This window comes from Natator depressus, chromosome 2 (genome assembly GCF_965152275.1).
Source record: "Natator depressus isolate rNatDep1 chromosome 2, rNatDep2.hap1, whole genome shotgun sequence".
Classification (NCBI taxonomy): domain Eukaryota; kingdom Metazoa; phylum Chordata; order Testudines; family Cheloniidae; genus Natator; species Natator depressus.
In genome coordinates this window covers 19295021-19309917 of record NC_134235.1, presented here as the reverse complement: position 1 = coordinate 19309917, position 14897 = coordinate 19295021, and the positions used below count along the sequence as shown (strand labels likewise).

Sequence of the window (14897 nt, the reverse complement as noted above, 5' to 3'; positions counted from 1 at the left end):
AAGCTCTGTTTGCGGAGGAAACGGATACAGGGCTGCATGGCATGAAAGACTCCTGCACGACCCTCCAGACTCTGGGTCTCTATGTCCCGGCTCCGGCAAAGCCTAAGTTGAAGCCGCAGCAGACTCCTGCCGAGGCCGCCCATAAGAAGCAGTGGGACTATGAGAGATGCCCTGAGAGGCAGTTTCGGCCTGCCCCCCAGCGTGGGTCCTCCAAGGGCAAGCAGGCGGGGAAAAGGTGTTTATGACGGGAAGCTCGGGGGCACCCCACCAGTCCTCATCAGGGATCCACCCCCCAATAAAGCTTCCCTTCCTCAACTGGTTGTGTGCTTTCCTCCTGGAATGTGGCTAACTTTAGCCCAATGGGTCCTCAACACCATCTCCCAGGGTTACAACCTCCAGTTTACTTTCTCCCGGCCCAACCACCCCCCGCCCCCATCCCCCCTCGCATGAAGCTCTGCTTGAGCAGGAGGTAGGGCAGCTCCTAGGTCTAGGAGCGATAGAGGAGGTGCCCAAGGAGTTCATGGGCAAGGGGTATTACTACCGTTATTTCCTTATCCCAAAGGCCAAAGGAGGGCTCAGGCCCACCCTGGACCTCCGAGGTCTGTACCAGTACATGGTGAAGCTCAAGTTCCACATGGTCTCCCTGGCCTCCATCATCCCCTCCCTGGATCCCGGGGACTGGTACGCTGCCCTCGATCTACAGGATGTGTACTTCCACATCCCCATATTCGAGGGGCACAGGTGCTTCCTCCGTTCGTGATGGGACGGAATCACTACCAATTCACGGTCCTCCCGTTTGGGTCTGTCCACTGCTCCCAGGGTGTTTACAAAATGCATGTTGGTGGTAGCAGCCTACCTCAGACAGCGGGGGGTCCAGATATTTCCCTATCTGGAAGATTGGCTTGTCAAGGGCACCTCCCGGTCGCCAGTAAGGGATCACGTGGTGCTCCTCCTGTCCACATGCACCGCCTTGAGCCTGTTGTAAACAACACCAAGTCCACATTAGTCCCGGTCCAACGCATAGAGTTTATCGGGACGCTCCTGGACGCAGTGTCAGCCAGGGCCTCTCTCCCGCCAGACAGATTCGAGACCCTGAAAGGTCTCATCGACTCAGTCACAAGGTTCCTGGTGACAACAGCCAGGGTTTGTCTACAACTCTTGGGTCACATGTCAGTGTGCACGTACGTGGTCTGTTACGCCAGACTCAGGATGAGACCCCTCCAGCTCTGGTTGGCTTCGAAGTTCTCCCAGGCCACAGACAGGATGGACAAGGTCCTCACCGTGCCGGACTCTGTGATCACCTCCCTATGGTGGTGGTCTGCCCCAAACAACATGCTCCAAGGGGTCCCATTCAGGGACAGGGCCCCGTCATTGGAGCTGGTGTCCAGTGCGTTGGACCTGGGTTGGGGGGCCCACGTGGGGAACTTTCAGACCCAAGGTTGGCTCAAGACCTGACCTTACACATAAATGTCATGGAGGTCAGGGCACTGCGGTTGGCGTGTATGGCCTTCCGCTCGCACCTGGAGGGCAAGGTAGTCGGGGTCCTCGTGGACAACATGGCCTCAATGTTCTATACCAACAGGCAAGGCGGGGCTTGATCCTCTGCTGCGAAGCCCTCAGGCTGTGGGACTTCTGTATGGTCCATGACATCCACCTGAAGGCCTTCTAACTACCGGGCGCCCAGAACGAGAGAGCGGATTGCTTGAGCAGGGACTGTTCCTCGCAATGTGAGTGGTCCCTCCACCTGGAAGTGGGTCACGGGCTCTTCTGAAGGTGGAGAACTTTCTAGGTGGACCTGTTCACGACTCGGCAGAACTGGCGATGCCCCCGGTTCTGCTCCAGGGGGACCTGGGGAGGGGCACTATCTCCAATGCCTTTCTCCTGTTCTGGTCAGGCCGGCTTCTCTACGCCTTCCCCCCTTCCCTCTAATCAGCCCGGTCCTGGAGAAAATAAAGACGGACAAGGCCCGGGTCCTCTTGATTGTCCCGGCGTGGCCCAGGCAGCATTGTTATGCGACCCTCATGGGCCTGGCGGTAGCTCCTCCATGGCCGTTGCCACTCTGCCCGGACCTGCTCTCTCAGGACCAGGGCCGCCGCCTCCACCCCAACCTGGCGGCTCTTCACCTCGCGGCATGGCTGTTTGGTGGTCGGGTGGAGAGGAAAGGGCATGCTCAGAGCAGGTTCAGCACGGCCTCCTCGAAAGTAGATGGCCCTCCACTCACCGCACTTATTTGGCAAAATGGTCCCAGTTTTCTAGGTCGGCCGTGGACCAGGGTGTCTCCCCGCTGACCACCCCGATCCAGCTTATCCTTGATTACCTCCTCCACCTGAGGGCCCAGGGCCTGGTGCCCTCGTCAGCCAAGGTGCACGTGGCAGTCATATCGGCCTTCCATCTGCCTGTGCAAGGGCACATGATGATATTTTCCCGTGCTATGACTGGCTGGTTCCTTATGGGTTTGGACCGTCTTTTTCTGTATTCTAGACCCCCCCGGTCCTGCAGTGGGACCTAAACCTGGTGTTGGCTCGTCTTGGGGCCCCTGTTTGAACCACTGGCCACGTGCTCCTGGTCTCACCTCTCATGGAAGGTGGCTTTCCTGGTTGCAATCACGTAGGCCAGGCGAGTCTTGGAGCTCAGGGCCCTGACCTCCGAGCCACCGTACATGGTCTTTCATAAAGACAAGGTCCAGCTCCGCCCACACCCTGCGTTCCTCCCGAAGGTGGTCTCCGCCTACCACATGGGTCAGGATATTTTTCTACCCGTCCTCTGCCCCAAGCCTCCATGCGCCCAGTGAGGAGCGCCGTCTCCACACGCTCGATGTGTGCAGGCTCTGGCTTTCTACCTCAAGTGGACCAGGCCGTTCAGAAAATCCTCACAACTGTTTGTCGCCTTGGCTGAGCGCATGGGGGGCTAGCCAATGTCCACTCAGTGGCTTTCCAACTGGATCACTTCATGCATCTGTTCCTGTTATGAGCTGGCAGGTGTCCCCCTGCCACCCAGTGTGAGGGCACAGTAGACTTTGGGCGCAGGCCTCGTTGGCTGCCTTCGTGGCCCACGTCCCCATCCAGGACATTTGTAGGACTGCCACGTGGTCTTCGGTTCACACGTTCACCTCGTACTATGCGATCATCCCCCAAACTAGGGATGATGCCGGGTTCGGCAGGGCTGTCCTCCGTCCTGGGAACTTGTGAACTCCTGCCCACCTTCAACAGCTATAGCTTGGAATCACCTATTGTGGAATACACATGAGCAATCACTCAAAGAAGAGAAGACAGTTACCTTTTTCATAACAGGTGTTCTTCGGGATGTGTTGCTCGTGTCTATTCCACATCCCACCGTCCTTCCCCTCTGTCGGAGTTGTCTGGCAAGAAGGAACTGAGGGTTGGGGGGGAGGTGCATAGCTCCCCTTATACCGCGCCAGGCTGGTGCCACTCCAGGGGTCGCGCGGGGTGCTCCCCCCCCCCCCCCACGGGTACTGCTAGGGGGAAAAACTTCTGGCACACTCCTATTGTGGAATAGACATGAGCAACACATCTCGAAGAACACCAGTTACGGAAAAGGTAACTGTCTTTTGGGCGGGGGGGTCGTCCCCCTCCGTCCCCTTGTTTTCAAAAGCACATAATTGATTTTTGGGATTAGGGCAACAATGTAAAAAGCCATGCATGTGCTTTGTCTATGTTACACACGATTACACTAAAGTGAAAAACAACGTTGGCACATTGCAGAAATGCTCCTGTGATGACTAACCACTTTAGCGAATCCTTTCGTACCCAGCACAGACAAACACCAAAATTGCAGGTTTGCTGAAGTTTTCAAATCTGTGTTCAGCTGGCAACAAATAAAGGGAATTGTGTCCTTTTTTTCCCTTTAAAGTATTTATTCATTTTGGTGGGTGGGGGGGGACCAAAACCATAAAATAAATTTGACAATGGTAATTTTTATGGAGTCTTTTATATATGGTTTTGTAAATTGGATCTACTGAAGCATGGCAGAAGAAGAGAATTTAATCTAGAGATACTTTCTCTTGCTAGACTGGGTTTCCCACTGAAAACTCCCCCAAAATACTCTGAAATCAGGTCTGAAAGTTGTCAAAAGCCAGATAGATCTTGAGCAACTCCATTTGTGGGTGTCCAACTCAGTGGGGCCTAATTTTCAGAGAGTGCCAAGAACCTGTCCTCTATAAATAAGGCTCTTGTAAGGAGTCTCAGGTTGGGCACCTAAAATCACTGCTTGCTTCTGGAAAAGTTAGGCCTAAATCTTTGATTTGTGTATTGAATATTTTGTGTTTTAAACCCCTTCTCACACCTCTTCCCCACCCCCTACCCCATCCCACCCCAGTTCCAGATATAGACAGTACGGATGACATTTAGTCATAAGCCTAGAAGTTATTTTATTGAAATCAGAGTGAGTTCCACTGTCCTTTTCTGAACTGTTGTTAGTTTTCTCCTGTGTCCTAGTGTTTAGAGATGGGAGTGACAAATGAGGAATTAGTTTGTGTACACTTACTTCAGTTTGGAAGAGAGAGGTTCCTGTCTTCTCTTGATATTGATAGATGGCAGGAAGTCAGTCCCTGCAATCTGAAGTGAATTTGGCGCTGCTTTCTCTCGTTATCACTTCGTTTTTGTGCATGATGGATACTTTCTCAGTACTTACCATTTTCAGTATATCCAGTCCATTGCCCTGGATGTAAAACAGCTAATGCAAGTACAAAATCAGGTTTTCAGTAGCAGAGCGTGTGTGTGACTGTTGCCTCATGAACAGTATAACACGAGGCAGTGGCTCTCAATCTTTACAGACTACTGTACCTCTTTCAGGAGTCTGATTTGTCTTGCCTACCCCCAAGTTTCACCTCACTTAAAAACTACTTGCTTACAAATTCAGATATAAAAATACAAAAGTGTCACTGCACACTGTTACTGGAAAAAATTGCTGACTTTCTCATTTTTACCATATAATTATAAAATAAATCAATTGGTATATACATATTATATTTATATAGAACAGTATAAATATTTCATTGTATTAAATTTTAGTTTCTACTGACTTCGCTAGTGGTTTTTCTGTAGCCTGTAGTAAAACCAGGAAAATCTCTATATGAGTTGATGTATCTCCTGGAAGACCTCTGCATGCCCCCAGGGGTATGCGTACCCATGGTTAAGAACCACAGACATGGGGTAATCTGGAAAACTTTGTTGGCTTGGTTCAGGTAGGAAATCTTCACTGTCTAATAGCTCTGGTGCAGTCCTTTGCATTAAAACAACAAGAGCTCATACTTTTTCTGATCTGCCCCATGCAGTCCAGAAACCCACTTCTGAAGTGGCAGGTGCCTTTGGTCTTTGCAGCCGCTGCATGCCCCCCCTCACCCATCCACCCCAAACAGTAGCAGCTGCTGCTTAGAGATTCCCCACCACCGCCTTTGCTGTTGTCTCTGTGGAGGGGTGATGGTTTTCAAGCTTTACACTCTCTTCACATTACTCTCAAGGAAGCCCCAAAACACTCAAGACTGGAAGCTACTAGCTGGCCCTGTTTGATCTTTCCACAAACTGCTGAGACCATGAGAGACATTTCAGCCAGGATGGGAGGGATGTGGTGCACTTCAGGCAGAGACGACACTGAATTTTTCTATCCCTAGAAATAGAGTTGTGTGGTTTGAGAGATGTCCCCAAACTGTTTTGTTCATCACGTTTCCCCCTGCACCACACACTTGCTAATATTACAGTTCCCAAATGATACCAGTCATCACTACGCTTTGCCTGCTCTTTTGCCGCAGAATAGTATGTTGTTCTGTACTGGTGGATACGCAAGATCATATTTCTGATCTAGCAAGAGTGACTTATTTTTTTTAAAAAAAGCGCCTTTAATAATGAGACTAGACTAGCATGTGCAGGATGGTTCACTGCTTATTGCTTCAAGATGTTCCTCTGTTGACTGCACCTTTGTAGCTACTTTCAAAGTATGTATTTTTTTTTTTTAAATATGTGGTATTTTCTTTTATGTACAGCTTCACCTGCTATAGTTTAGCTGTGCCTGCTCTAATGGGCGCTCTATTCTTTGGATTGTCTTTAAAATACCCACCACAATTTAGAATTAATAAGATACTCCAAACAAGATATATTATTGCAGAACCTAGCAACCCAAAATCATCTACTGAATTATTGAACTGCTATTTTAATTTGAAGGTCTCCATGGAGTTTGAGTTGTTTTAATATTCTTGTGCTCATCTGCGGGAGCAGACTAATGTGGATTAATATATAGGAATTTGTAGTGAAGTTGCCTCATGACACTAAAATGTAAAAACTCTGTAATTGGCTGACATCCCAAGACCTCAAGAGGCCTTCAGAGGGGTCTTTTTACAGAGGTGTGAGAATGTGAAATATACTGAAACCTTCTCTGTGCGAACTGGATACTATATGAAGAGTTTGCGATCAGTCCTCCATACAGTTTAGTAGCTGACTTTAGGTGGCAAATAAAAACAGTCACAGAGGAACACCTGTCGCATGGTAACAATCGGTAACACTATTTTGGTGTAATTTACAAGCGGATATTCTTTCCTAATGCTTTAGGAAGTGGCCTCCAGGCTGGGTTGACTTCTGGGGCTACAAGGAAGTGGCAGATGTCTCCTCATTATCATTGCAAAAAAATTAAATGTAATAACCTTAATTGCAGGAATGTGGAATAAGAGAGAGAACCAGATTCACGTCGTGTATCGATTGAGTCTTCTAAAAAACCCATTACCATAGGCACATAATTGGTTTAGAGGATGTTTGTATGACCATGGTCTCCACAAGGTCTGGAGAGAGGAGAAAAACCCACTATCGTTACTTCCCCTTCTCTCTTTCTTTGGTAACATGCAAATCACCAGGTAAAATATGGAGTCTGAGTCTCCATCAGAGAAAAGGGTACGTTGTTCATGGTACTTTACAGATATGTAATGAGAGAGTCTCAACCTTACAATCTAAATAGACAAGACAGAGAAAGGGAGTATTGTTATCCTCATCTTACAAATTGGGAATTGAGGCACAGAGAGATCACAGCCCCAATTTTGCAAGTGTATCCAAGAGGACAGACTTCTGACTTCAGTGGCGCTCTATGAAGGATTGAGGTCTAAATAACTTGCCTGTGATTACACTCTGAGGGCTTCCGTCAGAATTGAACCCAGATCTGTTGAGTCCTAGTCCATAACCATAAGCGCATCCTTCAGTGTTTATGTATACATACCACCATTTCATCCAGCGCACGTGCTCTGTCAGTACAGAAGTAATTTGTCCAGACTAGTAAACGTATTGTCTTCCTAATGTCCTCTGTCCAATTCATCTGGTTCCCCCAGCAGAGGTTCCATTTCCTCTTCCTCTTCTCTTTGCCATCCCAGCAAAGGATTGGGAGGTTTCCCAAATCCTGGAATTCTGCATTCTTACTCTCTCTGATCCGGTTCCTAGTTACCTTTTTCAGATGCTAGAGAGTGTATTCTGCTTGTCAGTATCAAACCTTTTTGGCTTACCCCTGCACTGTGGAAAAAAGACAAGGTGCTCAGGAAGGAAATCCCAAGATGAGTAATTCTTTTTTTTTCTCTACCCTTCTGTAACTTTATGTAGAAGTTGGGTTATTTTGCCTTTGGATGACTAAGAAGGCAGTTCCTTTCTGGTTAGAATAATACTGTGATTACTGTTAGATTTTTTTAATCCTTGTAGGTTTGTCACACACTCAGCTTTTTTTGGAATTTGTAGTTTGACTAGTACTGGCAGAAAAAAAGAAAGGTACTACCAGGGCTGTCCCTAGGGGGGTGCGGAGGCTGGGACAATGTCCTCCCCCTCCCCCGGCCCACCTCTTTCTGGCTTCCTCCCCCGACCGACACCAGGAGCTGGCGGGGCGGGCTGGGGGCGGGTCGCTGACTGTTGCCGGGGCCAGGCCCCCTGTTAACTCCCCAGGCCTCCCTGGACCCTGATCCCAAAGTGCAGGGCCCAGGGCGGTTGTCCCGGTCCGTCCTGTGGAAAGGACGCTGCTCTGATGACTCCCACTTACAGAATTTTCCCCTTAAGGAAAGCTGTTGAATCTTGAATTGCCTAAATGGCTGTGGCTCTCAGATCTGCCTTGTGTCGTACTCCCTGGCGTGCACCTCAGGAGGTGAGGGCCGCTTTGCTGCCCACTGCTCGGGTTTGCCTCGACTGGGTCCTAAGAGAGGGTGCGCCCTGCCCACCCTCCACCCCAGACCCTCCGGACCTTTTCATCGGGCCCCTGCCCCCATGGACCCGACCGACCCCACCCCACCCCCCCTTCACCGTGAGCCGGCTGAACGATTTGCAGCCGGTCCGTTTCCAGATCGCGCCAAGGAAACAGCTATACACGTCGTGCTCCACACCCTTCACATCCTCACCCTCGCATCCCACCCCGACACAAAGTGGTGGGACCTCCCACCACCTCTAGAGGGTGAGGAGCCCCGGTGGGCCAGCCTACATTCCACCCTGGTCCCGAGGCCCGCCGGGGATATCCGTTGGCGATTCCTTCATGGGGCCGTGAGCACGGGCGTGTACTTGGCGCGGTTCACCGCTATCCCAGACACCTGCCCCTTTTGCGGCGTGAGGGAAACCCTGGTGCACATATACCTGGAGTGCGCCAGGCTGCAGCCCCTATTCCGGCTCCTCGCAAATATTTTGTTAAGATTTTGGTTGCACTTTTCCCCTCACCTTCTTATCTATGCACTCCCTATCCGTGGCCCCACTAAGTCACGGGACCTCCTGGTCAGCCTCCTCCTGGCCCTGGCTAAAGTGGCCATCTATAAAACCAGGGTGAGGAGGTGGGCCGATGGAGTCTCCTGTGACTGTGGGGCCTACTTCCGATCCTCCATCCGTTCATGTCTCTGGGCAGGGTTCCTCTGGGCGGCGTCCACTGACTCCCTTGACGCCTTCGAGGAGCTGTGGGCGCTGACCGGGGTTCTCTGTTTGGTGTCCCTATCTGGTTCGCTTCATTTGACCCTTTGACCGCACTCCTGTCCCTGTTATTTCATTAGTTGTCCCCTGTAATTATTTGGTTTCCAGGTCCTGTGGACCCCCCCCTTAGGTTGGGGGGGGGTCCTTTAGTAGTGGGTGGGCAAAGCCCACTTCCTGGATCCCAATAAGGTTACCTTATAGAGCTCGTTCTGTACCTGGTTCATTTGTGAACATCCATTCTAGTATTTAACATCTTCAGAGTGTTTCAAGCTTAAACTAAAAAGAAAAGGAGTACTTGTGGCACCGGAGAGACTAACACATTTATTTGAGCATAAGCTTTCGTGAGCTACAGCTCACTTCATCGGGGGGAGGGATAGCTCAGTGGTTTGAGCATTGGCCTGCTAAACCCAGGGTTGTGAGTTCAATCCTTGAGGGGGCCATTTAGGGATCGGGGCAAAAATTGGGAATTGGTCCTGCTTTGAGCAGGGGGTTGGACTACATGACCTCCTGAGGTCCCTTCCAACCCCGGTATTCTATGATTCATTCAGTGGAAAATACAGTGGGTAAGATTTATATACATAGAGAACATGAAACAGTGGGTGTTACCATACACACTGTAACGAGAGTGGTCAGATATGGTGAGCTATTACAGCAGGAAAGAGGGGGACATTTTGTAGTGATAATCAAGGTGGGCCATTTCCAGCAGTTGACAAAAACATCTGAGGAACAGTGGGGGGGGCCTTTGTTCAAGGCCTCAGAGGGGTGGTTGGAATCAAAGCCAGACTTAGATCAAGGAGTTGCTGATTACCAGTCCCGTGCTCAGATCACTAGACCACACTACCTCTTGTATTGTCCCTGGGGCCTGACTTTCCCACTGGAGAACTTGAACTGGTTTTGGGAGTGCTCCACACTTCTTCTTGCAAATCTGCCATGGAAGCTTTTGCACTATTGCAGCTGCCTGCTGCACGTGCCTAGGAAGTAAAGGAGCCTTAAAAGTGGAAGACACACCAAAGGACATCCAGGTGCTACCTAGCATTGTTTGATTTCTCAGGTCAGATTAAAATCTCAGTTAGTGTTCTGCTCTTCGTTATGGTGGGACATAGTGATGCATTTATCTTTCCATATGGGGTTCCCTGGGGAGGGAAGGACATTGCTTGTTTTCAGCAAAGGTGAAGCATATTAAGAATGTTTGTTTTCTCCAGGCCAAAACAGCAGGTCTGGCCAATCCAGATTAAAAGCCAGTTTAAGGAGAGTTGATGTCTTTTTATGACCAATCACCAAGTGTGTATAAAACTCAAGTTTGCATGCTGTCATCATCAGGTTTCTCAGTATCTGAAGTGAAAGCCCTAACATGGATGAATAAACCAGTCACTCAAAGAAAACCATGGCATGGCAATGTGTGCATGTGACTACACACCTTTCTTCTCTTAGATATTTGTACCTGTACATGTGCGTGCATACATACACACACCTCCCTCCCAAGATTCAAGGTAGCTTTCTTCAGTCCAGGCACTATATGTGAATACACACACGCAGAGTAAGCAATAGAAATATAAAAGATTAAAGAGAACACTAAAACATGTAGGAGGCTGGAAATAGTGACAACAGCTTTGATCAGTAAAACCAAATTACCCACTGCACGCACAGCCTCTCATCTCCTACAGAATAAGCAAAACTATTTATTCCAGTGATGCTTTTACCGTAATCTGACTTTCACAGAAACGAGAAGCCAGCACTGCTTTCAAATGTTTTATTTTTCTAGCTCTCCAGAGATAGATCAGTTGTCAAAAACATGCCTTGCTATACAGAAGAAGAAAAAACAACATATAATTGAGCACAATGACCATCTGATGGAGATGAGTGAGTAATAGGATATAACGAAAATTCTGCCCTGGCCCACGAGTCTGACTGTTGCTTTTCATGTTGGCCACTGTCTGGAACGCAGCTCTGCCAAAAGACAGCTTTAACCAGAAGTACGACTGTACAACCCTATGACCAATAAGCCCTCGAAACCACAGCTGATCTTCAACGTTATCGACATAGTTAACTCTCTAGGGCTCTGTCTCACACCAACACACTCCAGGAAAGAAATGTACGTTTTACTGGAACACAGAAGATGAACCCTTCCCAGTTTGTGTAATAAATGTGGATCACTGATTTTTTTAAAAAAATGAATTGGAAGATATGAAGCAATGTCACTATTTAGTACTGTTATAGCATCATATCAAAGCACTTCATAGACATTAATCAGACTTCTCAACACTCCTGCAACATACTTTCCTGACAGTCCCATTTAAGAAATGGTACACTGAGACAGAATGCAAGTGACTTCCCAGCACAGTAGTCATTGGATGTCTGGGGATGGAAACCGTCTGTTTCTGGTCCTCTGTTCTATACAATTAATAGTCATTTTCAGACAGTGAAAGAACTAGTGAAAGAATGATGTATAATAATTATTCAAAAGATACTTTTCATCTTCAGAGTAGTTTACAAGCATTAACCTTCAAATCTCCATACCATCCATGGCGTAAACATTACTATAATGACACGTGTGTGTACAGAGATTGCCTTCCAGAAGAATTCTAAAGCCTGTGATTTCCCCAACATAACTGTAATAAACTCTCTGGCTTTGCAATGCAAGATTATTGGAGTATTTTTGCAATTCTTTGCACCACTTGCCCGCCTTCATGGTTTTACTGGTGAGCTGAAGATTCTGTTCCACTTTTAAGCTGTGTTGTTTCTACTGAATTCAGGAGATATACTTATTTGAAATTAGATGAGAAGCAGTCTGATGATGACGTGGTTTGCGGCTGTGGTATAATAATCTACGTTGGGAGCCCAGAGGGTAGCCACACTGTTGACCCTGCCCTGTAACTGAAGTGTGCAGATAGAATTTAACAGAACAGCAGCAGGTTTTCTATTAACTGTTTGGTTCTTGCACAGAGCTTTTCATCCTGAAGATGCCTGGCACCAGCTTTCCAGAATACTGTATAGCCAGTGGGGGTGCGGACATTTTTGCCAAAGACATCACAGCAGAGGTAGACCTTGCGTGGTCATTAAAGTCTTAACAGGCCGTTCTCTTAGTTTATATGATCTTATGCAAAAATCCACCATATAGGTAACTGAATGGAACTCAACTTACCTAGTTCAAATGGATGATGGGTTGAGACAACCCTGCTGGAGTCTTGATATTTCAAACTTGCAACTTGATGTATTAAGACATCCCCTCCGGTGAGATTCAACTGCTGAAGTGCTCAAAACAGCAAGCAATTTCTCCATCTACCAGGAAGCTATAAGTGCTGGCAAACCTATACATGCAAATGAAAGGTCTCTCTTGGGCTCCTGGCAAGCTGGCCACTTGGCCTCAAGTTTGGATGGCGCAAGTCACTGGGGAGGGTTTTTTGGACCCTGTTGTATGAATCACAGGCATGAGAGAGAACACTAAGGTAAATGGAGAAAGATGTTAAAGGCAGAAAGGAAAGATTGTAGTGGTTCAGGCCCTAGCCTGGATTCGGGAGACCTGGATTCAAGTCCATGGATTGTCTGTGCAACCTTTGGCAAGTCACTGAGGCCTTGGTTTTTAAAGGTATTTAGGTGTTACCCAGGATAGAGGCACTTTTGAAAATGGGATTTAGCCATCTGAGTTACTTAGGCTGAGCGGTGCAACATGTAGCTTTGAAAATCTGGCTCTTAGCTGCTCTGTGCTTCAGTTCCTCTCCTATAAAAAGGGGGTTCACTGCACAGGAGTGTTGATAAATGCCATAAAGATTGAGGCACCCCGATGCTAGGGCGATGGGGGGGCCTTATAAGTACCATAGGATGTTACTGAGGGCCCCAGTCCTGCAATGTGATGCACGTAGAGGCATAGATGGCTATGGCTGATGAGGGGGCTGCTGCACCCACTGCCTAGTAATAACAACCTGAAAACATGGTTTCCGCCTTCAGCAATCCCACTGTAAAGATTGTTCCAGCACCACTGCGCAGGGGCAATGGTGCATCTCCACACGTCACACTGCAGGATCAAATCCTTGATCTGTAGAGAGGTGATGGTTTCCAAAGGCATCTTTAATATTGGAATGAAACAACTTCATGTTGTACAGACTAAGGCAGCAGTCCAGGGTTTGTTAGCAAGTCACCCTCAAAGTGCATCCCCTCCATCCCACAATTACAGGAACTGTTTACAAGTTGCTTTCTTCAAACCAGACTCTGAGGCTTTAGCTGCCTTTGGTAAATAGGCACTTTTGTCTTGCTGTACTTGAGTGGGGTTTGGAAGACTAAACATAGCAGGATTCCTTATCAGAAGGAACATTTAACAATTACGAAGGACAACACAAAACAACAACAACAACATAAAGTGTATGGATGTAAGGCCTGGTAATTGTCAGGGTCTCCGATCCTTTATGTAATCATACTATGTTCTGTAATCAGCTGTCATTTCAGGATCTCGGCAGATTGGGCTTCACAAGTGCAGATAGAAAATGAAACAAACAGCGACTGTTCTATAAATATTTAGCTCCCACTGTATAGGAAGTGTTCAGAGCAGGAGACAAAATAAATTAAAGTTCACAACTGTCTGAGCAAGCTATTGTAGGATGGCATTGTCTCTTTGCACCAGCTGGTGGGGATGGGATGATGGCAGAGGTTTTCTGCGATGATGTAAGCTTTATTTTTTTATTTTTTTAAAGGGCTGGGGGAAGGAGAGCAGTATTTAAACATCCTTTGCAGAGTTTTAAGATTACACTGTTCCAAGGTCCATGGCTTACTGTACTGTGTGTCCAAAAACACACTAATGGATGGAGTAGTGATCCTCTGCCTTGCTAACCATGGACGTTAACTATGTGCACCTTATACCAGCCCTACAAGCCATTAAAGACACGACACTCCCCAGGCAGTAGTTTTATTTTGATGGGTGACTAAAATTTCTTCATTTTCATGGTAACAGTCAGATGAGAACGTTTTGAGCTGGTAAATTTATGCATGCATTTTGAAAGGTTAACCTAGATCACTTTGGAGCTGTTTCTCTGGTTTTCCAGTGGTATCAATGTAGGGTGACCGTATTTCTCAAAGGGAAAATGGGACATTGTGTGGGGCGTGCATGGGGCTGGCCCATGCCCTCCCCCCCCCCCGCCCCTTGCGCATGGGGGCTGGCCCGAGTCGCTGGCCCAAGCCCCGCCTCCTGCACATGCAGGGCTCTCCTCCGAGCCCAGCCTGCTCCCCAAGTGGGGCTGGCATTGCTCTTCACCTGAGCCCTGCTCCAGTGGTAAAGTGCAGGTTAAGAGGAGCAAAGGGCCAGTGGTCAGGGCGCTAGGCTGGGGTTTCAGAGAATGAGGTTTCTGCGCCCTACTGTGCTGCTGGTTTCCTGTGTGACCTTGGGCAAGTCACGTAGCCTCTCTTTGCCCCTGTAGCACTGGGATAAGAGCACTTCCGTACCTTGCAGGGCTCTTGGGAGGATAAATATGCGGAGGATTGTGAAGCGCTCAGGTACTGCGGCAATAAGGGTCATAGAAGTACCTCAGATTGAGCCGAATGCTTTATCTGAGTAGTGATCTTCTCTGCACACTGGTCCTGGGCCACTGATTAAAGAGAGACTGTTCGATCCTTGCTGTATAGTAAGGCCCTGTTCACCTTTCTTCCTCCCTCCTTTTAAAAACAATACAGTAAATACCATTTCTTGCCCACTGCCTATCAGGCTGCCTCACTCAGGAGATTCTCTATTTCCCCTGCCCCCACAGCTTTGCACCCTGGGAGGCTGCCCCGCTCCCCCTGCCTTGGGAGCAGCTCTGTCCTTGGTTGAATGCTTTGGCCATCAGCCTCTAGCCTGAAATGTGGGATTTGATTACTCTTTATCTTAACCTGCATAACTTAAAAAATAATTGTTTTGATCCTGGTTAGTTGCTAGAGGAGGAAAGACTGTGTAACCAAATATTTAGAATGCCCTGGAAAGCATTTTCTGACAGCTTGTATCATTTCGCTCAG

The 14897-nt window shown here is 48.1% G+C and overlaps 1 long non-coding RNA gene across 1 annotated transcript in view; it reads left to right on the top strand.

Moving 5' to 3' along the window:
* Positions 1–14897, top strand: part of LOC141982104 (uncharacterized) — a 232432-nt gene that overhangs the window by 71757 nt on the left and 145778 nt on the right. The window lies entirely within an intron of this gene.